At 38.6% G+C, this 7529-nt stretch overlaps 1 non-coding gene across 1 annotated transcript; it reads right to left on the reverse strand.

Moving 5' to 3' along the window:
• Positions 1–985: 985 nt before the first annotated feature.
• On the reverse strand, positions 986–1057 carry TRNAM-CAU (transfer RNA methionine (anticodon CAU)). Its single transcript has one exon. It is a non-coding gene; the product is annotated as a tRNA-Met (tRNA).
• Positions 1058–7529: the final 6472 nt, after the last annotated feature.

The following is a 7529-nucleotide window of genomic DNA, read 5'->3' on the forward strand; positions in this document are numbered from 1 at the left end:
TGTGTGTGTGTGTGTGTGTGTGTGTGTGTGTGTGTGTGTGTGTGTGTGTGTGTGTGTGTGTGTGTGTGTGTGTGTAGTGTGCGTGTCTTTTTATGCGAATGTGCGTGTGTGTGTGTGCGTATGACCATGTGTGCACGTGCGTGAGAACATGCGTGTACGCGGACACGGACACGGACACGGACATAGTGAAAGTGAGAAAGCGGGGCACTACGCAGGGGCAACTGGTTTTCCAATGCTGGACTGAGACGAGTGAATTGTTATTTTATTAGTAAGACAAATCTTTATGTTTTTTTCCTCCAGTTCAGTGGTGTTGTTCTTATGGCAGAACAATATGTGCGTCAGGACTTGTGAATGTAAGATAGGCAATAGCTTTCTTACAAGCTACGGCAACATGCACTTCTAGCTTAAAGCTCCTTCATTCAGTTATCTCAATGAATAAATGTAAGTTGTTGTTAGCTTCTTGTTTTGTCAGGGAAAAAACACTTGACACCTCTTTGTCGTGGTAAATGGTTCTAAAACGGTGTCATATAACACTTTGTTAAGGCGGGGTAACAGTTGCCTCTGAGCAAATGTGTGTGTGTGAGGATGTGAATGTTTATAATCAGAAAATTGCGTACTAACACGGATCTTACACAGATTATCAACTAAGAAGCTTCTTCAAGGAGTATCATTGACACATAAGTTAAGGCTCCATTAACGACACTATGGTTGAGACCCGAAGATTGCGTTCCCTGGATGGGTAGCCGATGTTTGATTTCCTAATCTTTGCATAAATGCTACAATATTGAGGTTTCAAACTGTACGAACATTTTTTAAAATAATTCCATGTTTTATACTTTCTGTAAGTTAGAGTTTCGTAAGTATTAATAACTTCTGTATAATGTTACACTGGGTTAGAGTAGAAATTAAATAACTGGAACAAGTTTGAAACTGAAAAGGATGTTCAAAGGAGCGTTAAAATACTATTAATTAAACTAAAACAGTGTAGCAGAGCGTGGTTTCGATCCACGGACCTCTGGGTTATGGGCCCAGCACGCTTCCACTGCGCCACTCTGCTTGATAGGAAGGTTAATAAGAATACTTCCACCATAAGTTAATTACGTAAAAAAATAGAGGTTATAACAACTTGTGTGTTGTGTGTATTCGTTGGGTGGGTCCCGGACTCTGCCTTTTCCATGTGGTGACCCAACTAAATTATTATTAGATTAGTTTTTAATTTAATATGTATAATTACTAATAGAGAATTTATATTATAAGAACAGTGACAGTAATCTATGGAAAGCTCTCTTGCATCTCTTGGACTGGCTAATAAAATCGAGAAAATGGAATCGGCATGTGCAACCTTAGTGGTTACCATTGCTCGTCATCGGGTTTCTGTGTGTCATCTTTGACAGTCATTAGGTATCAGCCACTAAGGACTATGTACAGAAACGTTGTCGTGTTCAGTAGTCATCGTTCCTAATACGGTTGTTGAAACTAGGACCGGAAGAAAACCGACTTTCTGTGAAAAAGGTGTAGCAAGAAAGCCTAGGCTTTGAACTTTCCAGAGGTTCACGACGGCGTTTACGTTAAAGCTAATGACACAGACACCCTCATTGCTTTATCGTGCCACAAGTACAAACAAGCCAAGTACAAACAAGCCAAGTACAAACAAGCCAAGTACAAACAAGCCAAGCCAATGATGATCCTTTTCAAATCACTTGTTCTCTCTAGGCTGGAATACTGCTGTACATAACATCTCCATTCAAAGAAGGAGAAATCGCAGAGCTAGAGAGTGTACAGAGATCCTTTACTGCACGTATAAGTTCTGTCAAGCACCTTAACTACTGGGAATGCTTGGAAGCACTTGTACTCGTTGGAACGCAGGAGGGAGAGATACATCATAATCTACACTTGGAAAACCCTTAAAGGAATGGTCCCAAATCTGCACACAGAAATCACTCCCTACGAAAGTAAAAGACTGGGCAGGCGATGCAAAATGCCCCCAATAAAAAGTAGGGGCGCCACTGGTACACTAAGGGAAAACACCATAAGTGTCCGGGGCGCAAGACTGTTCAACAGCCTCCCATGAAGCATTAGGGGAATTACCAATAAACCCCTGGCTGCGTTCAAGAGAGAGCTGGACAGATACCTAAAGTCAGTGCCGGATCAGCCGGGCTGTGGCTCGTACGTTGGACTGCGTGCGGCCAGCAGTAACAGCCTAGTTGATCAGGCCCTGATCCATCGGGAGGCCTGGTCATGGACCGGGCCGCGAGGGCGTTGATCCCCGGAATAACCTCCAGGTAACCAAAAGAGGCTCTTTGGAGTAGCATGAGTATGTGAGTATTGTTTGTAGATGCAATGTCTGGATGTGATACCACAGGACATGTTTAGAATAGGGAAAGTAATACATAAAAATTCTCAAGTTATCACATTAGTTGTGATCACATTAGTTTATATTCGAGGACAGAGATGCCTCTAGATGCAATGTCTGGGTGCGATACCACAGGACATGTTTAGAATAGGGAAAGTAATACATAAAAATTCTCAAGTTATCACATTAGTTGTGATCACATTAGTTTATATTCGAGGACAGAGATGCCTCTAGATGCAATGTCTGGGTGCGATACCACAGGACATGTTTAGAATAGGGAAAGTAATACATAAAAATTCTCAAGTTATCACATTAGTTGTGATCACATTAGTTTATATTCGAGGACAGAGATGCCTCTAGATGCAATGTCTGGATGTGATACCACAGGACATGTTTAGAAGAGGGAAAGTAATACATAAAAATTCTCAAGTTATCACATTAGTTGTGATCACATTAGTTTATATTCGAGGACAGAGATGCCTCATACCAGGAACTGCTTCGTTTCGGGAAACTATATGACAACACTTGAATAGTAGAACTACAGAACCCTAAGCCTTGAATGAACTACTTACCCACAAATGATCTCTCCAAAATATGCAGCAATATTCTGCGTGCCTCCTACGAGCAGGGCTGCTGCTTCCACTGCCTGCGAGTTCACTACCAAGTAAGCTATTGAGGTAATTGAAATACTGTGTTTAACGTGAGAGATTATAAATTTAAGTTGGAGGCTGGCTGTGTTGTCCCCATCATTCCCGATACGTGAAATTGATTGTTCTCGAGATAACAGCAAGAACTTGTATGCTTCCAGCAGCTGCGCTAAAATTTTCTGTCTTGCAACATTCACTGTAAATGTCAAGGGCAGTATGAACCTAACTCACCAAAGCACGAACATTAATGATGACGTAAATGTATTTATAAATGTCACAGTAAATATTATTTAGCACCTTTTCTCTAAACTTAAAATTATTCATAACCTGACTGAATTTTGTCTTTAAATAAATATATGTACACACCAAGATTGCCCCTATCCGATATGCAGAAAACAAGATGTTTTGCTAATTTCTTGAAATTCGTTTGCTTGCCAGTTAGATTTTTTTTCACAAAATAACATATTTCCAAAAGGTTAATTCGTTAGATTTTTTTTTATTTATCTGACATTTCCAAAAAGGCGTTTCTTCTAAAATTAAAGCAAAATAAGTGCCCAGGTCCAGACGAAGTCCATGCAAGAGCACAAGTTCGTTGAGGGTCCGGAGACTAATTTAGTTTTAGTTTCTCTAGTTGTTTGATAACTACGTCCCTCGTGACTGTAATATTAACTGCTTTTTCTCATAACGTGAATAATTATTAATTGCTGGGATATCATTTATGTCTTCCTGTGTGAAGACTGAGCGAAAATAACTAATGATACAGACCAAATGTCCTGCTCATTATCAGTAGCTGTCCAGACCTAGTTCTCAGTGGTTCTATTTTTTTCCAGTTCTTTGTCCAATACACTTGAAAGAACACTTGTGGGTTTGTCTTTGACTAACTAGCTACTCTAATTTCAGAGTTAATTAATTTCACACCACTGTTTTAATATTAACATATTCCTCAAAAAGGCTATCCTCTCACCAGCTGATGTGCCTATAAATTCCTTTCTTCTGTCTTAATATATGCTTTAGTCTCCTATTCCTTCACTTGGGATCTTTATTATTTAACTTTATTCTCTGGGGAGTATATATAATTTAGACACACTGTACATTATTAAGAAAAAAGTCACATTCGCAGATTGTATCGGTTATTGTTAGTATGATCTTGGTAAATAGAATCATTACTCAGATATCCCCAGTCAAGATTTGGCAGGTGTTTACTTTAAGTTCATTATAACAGACAGAACGAAAATCTGGGACTTTTATTGTAATATTCTTATTATCGTACTCCAAAGTATTATCAATGATCTCTAGAATCTTTTACTAGCATTTCTTTATTTGACTAAACCAGGTTGAGCAAGACATTACCGCTGGTAGGCGCTAGGAAACAGAATAGTCCTGTAGGGTGAGATTTTACCACTTCCTACTTAATGACCCAGGAAAGTTATGGTAAACTGGCTAATAGATGACTTACTAAGACTGGCTCTAACATGTATGTCACGACCCTCTCAAAGACATCTTGGAACCAATATGGGACACATTGGTTTCAAGTATCAGAAAACGCAGCTAAATATTCCAGGTAAGCTGTCATGCCTGCAAACCATTTAATGGCAAGATAGATCAGCGAGCTCTTCATGTTAAACGGGGTCACAGTACACTGATAATGACCTCCTGGTATTACGAAGGCACAAATGTCCATGATTTCACCAGTTAAGAGAACTTGATAGAGCCCTTTAAAATGTCCAGTTTAGAAACATACATGACCATACCCACAAAATCCAACTTGTCGTCATTTCGAGTAAGATGGTAAGCATCTGGTTCTAAGATCTCATTCACCGTGCAATAATACGTACACATTCGTAGTTCCCAATCAGATTTTTTCACAAGGATGCAAGGTGAGACGCATGTTCTAATATACCTACTACCTCATGCTGAAGTAGTCTCTGCTCTTCTGGACTAATTCTGTAGGTATAGAGTTTAATAAGTTAGCAGAGTTAACGTCCGTGATGTGATAACCAACGCTGAAAATACTCGGAACATCCGAAATTATAATGGGATAGTTTTGCAGAAGAGTGGCGAGATTTGTCATTTGGACTTCTGCAAGTTCTGAGACAAAATGGAGAGGATCCTGGAGGAGAGCCGAGTTAGGAAGCCTTATTTGAACCTCCTGAACTGAGTGCAAGGAATCATGGTCACCATCAGGGTCTGAAGCACAATAGGAAAAGGTCATTATTTGTTGCCTGAGGTGGTTCTAAGAATTTTTGATTTGGTTAATGTGGTACACTTTACCAAAATTTGGTTTGTCTAGAAGTGCTACCAGTTCGTTAAGGTCTTTGTGAATTTCTCCTTTAGTGTGTGACCTGGTACAAGTTCCTGAAATAACAACTTTTCACCTTTGTCACACTAACGAAATTTAACTGCCTTGTTATACCTCTTTTCCATGTTGGTTTGGGCAGTTATTAGTTCTCCTTATCCAGAAGTCGTGCCACGTGTAGAATTGTATGGAGTCTTCTTGGTTTTTTCTACCAACCATCCTTACAGTATGCCCAAAAAATGAACTGGAATGGACTGTACCATGTAGATTCCTGCAAAATTTCTCATGTGGCAAAAAAGCAGCAGACATAACGATTCATCCCAGTCTGTAAGAATAATATTTGCAGTACGAACGCATCATGATTTTCAAAGGTGTGGTGTAACCTAACCAATGCTTCTTGGGATTGAGTGTGATATATTGAGGATAGTCTTTATTTAATTCCTATTCAGCTGAAGACTTCTCTAAATGTTTTTGCAGTAAAATTAGTGTCCATATCACTCTGAATAGATCGTGGAATTACATCCTGGGATATATATCTAATAAAGGCTATCAATGTGGTCTTAGTACTACACAGTTTAAAAGAAAAGTAAAAAGGGGGATCAGAAAGGCTAAACGTGACTATGAAATTAGAGTTGCTAATGAATCAAAGACTAATCCAAAAGGGTTCTTTTAAGTGTATACGACGAAGGTGAGTGAAAAAGTAGGACCTCTGAAAATTGGGAATGGACAGTTGAAAGATAACGAACTGGAAACGTGTTCTCTATTTAATGATTATTTTTTGTCAGTCTTTACACAAGAAGACGTAAATGAGATTCCAGAAATTAAAAATTATTTAGTTTCTGAAGAATTCAAATTAACTAGTATTACTGTCACGAAGGACATGGCTATCAAACAGATAGATAAACTGAAGCAAAATAAGTCCCTGGGGCCCAACGAGTTGTTTTCCAGAATACTTAGAGAATGCAAGATGGAACTTAGTCAGCCATTAACGAGTGTGTTTAATGCGCCCATCTTAACTAGTATTGTGCCAAAGATGTGGAAAATAGCTAATGTAGTTCCTATATTAAAATGAAGGGATAAGTCCACTCCTTCAAATTACCGTCCAATAAGCCTGACGTCTATAGTAGGCAAATTATTAGAATCAATTATAGCTGATATTATTAGAGGTCACCTTGAAGAGCATAATTTGATTAATGAATCTCAGCATGGGTTCACGAGAGGTTCCTGCCTGACAAATTTACTGACGTTCTTCAACAAAACATTTGAGGCAGTAGACAGAGTGATAAAGAATATGATATTGTTTTTGGATTTTTTTAAAGCCTTCGATAGAGTACCTCACAAGAGACTCTTAAGAAAAGTGGCAGCTCATGTTATAGGAGGTAAAGTTCTAGCATGGATAGAGGCATGGCTTACCAATAGAAAGCAGAAAGTTTCCATTAATAGGGTCAAATCTGAATGGGGATTAGTCACTAGTGGCGTTTCACAAAGATCAGTTTTAGGCCTCTCTTGTTCATAATTTATATTAGAGACCTTGATGAAGGAATTACAAGTGACATGAGCAAATTTGCTTATTATACATTAATAGGCCGTACGATTCATTCTGAGTAGGATACCAATAAATTCCAGGAGGATTCGGACAAATTAATGTCTCGGTCTGAAAAATGGCAGATGAAGTTTATTGTGGACAAGTGTAAAGCACTTGTCCTTGGTAATGAAAATAACCCTTGAAGTTATAAACTATGTGAAGTAGAGCTTGATCATACAGAATGTAATAAAGTTGGTAGAATTACCGACAATATGTAAAGTAAAAGGACACAAGTGCAACTAATGTGACATTTATTGTGGCAACGTTTCGCTCTCCAGGAGCTTTATCAAGCCATTACAAAAAATACATGGACACAGAGGGTATATAAAGGCTCTGAGTGAGGTGCAATACTAGTGAGGTACCATTTCGATGTTCACTAGTGGTAGTAGTAGTAGTAGTAACAAAAATAATGCAATATGGAAGAGCAAATAATTCGTACATGAGTAAAAGGATATAAAAGCTATTACTTGGGTAACATAAAAATAGGTTGGACAAATATAGACTGGAAAGATGCAGCTTCTTTCAGTGTTCACTCTCTGTAATGTGCTTTGCGTAATATAACAGGAGAGACTATGTGATGGCAGGGTTTACTGTTTTCAGGAGGATTCTTGCTAAGACTTCGGAGATGGTGAAGCAGCCATTGTTTTG

The sequence above is a fragment of the Cherax quadricarinatus genome, chromosome 78 (genome assembly GCF_038502225.1).
Source record: "Cherax quadricarinatus isolate ZL_2023a chromosome 78, ASM3850222v1, whole genome shotgun sequence".
NCBI lineage: Eukaryota > Metazoa > Arthropoda > Malacostraca > Decapoda > Parastacidae > Cherax > Cherax quadricarinatus.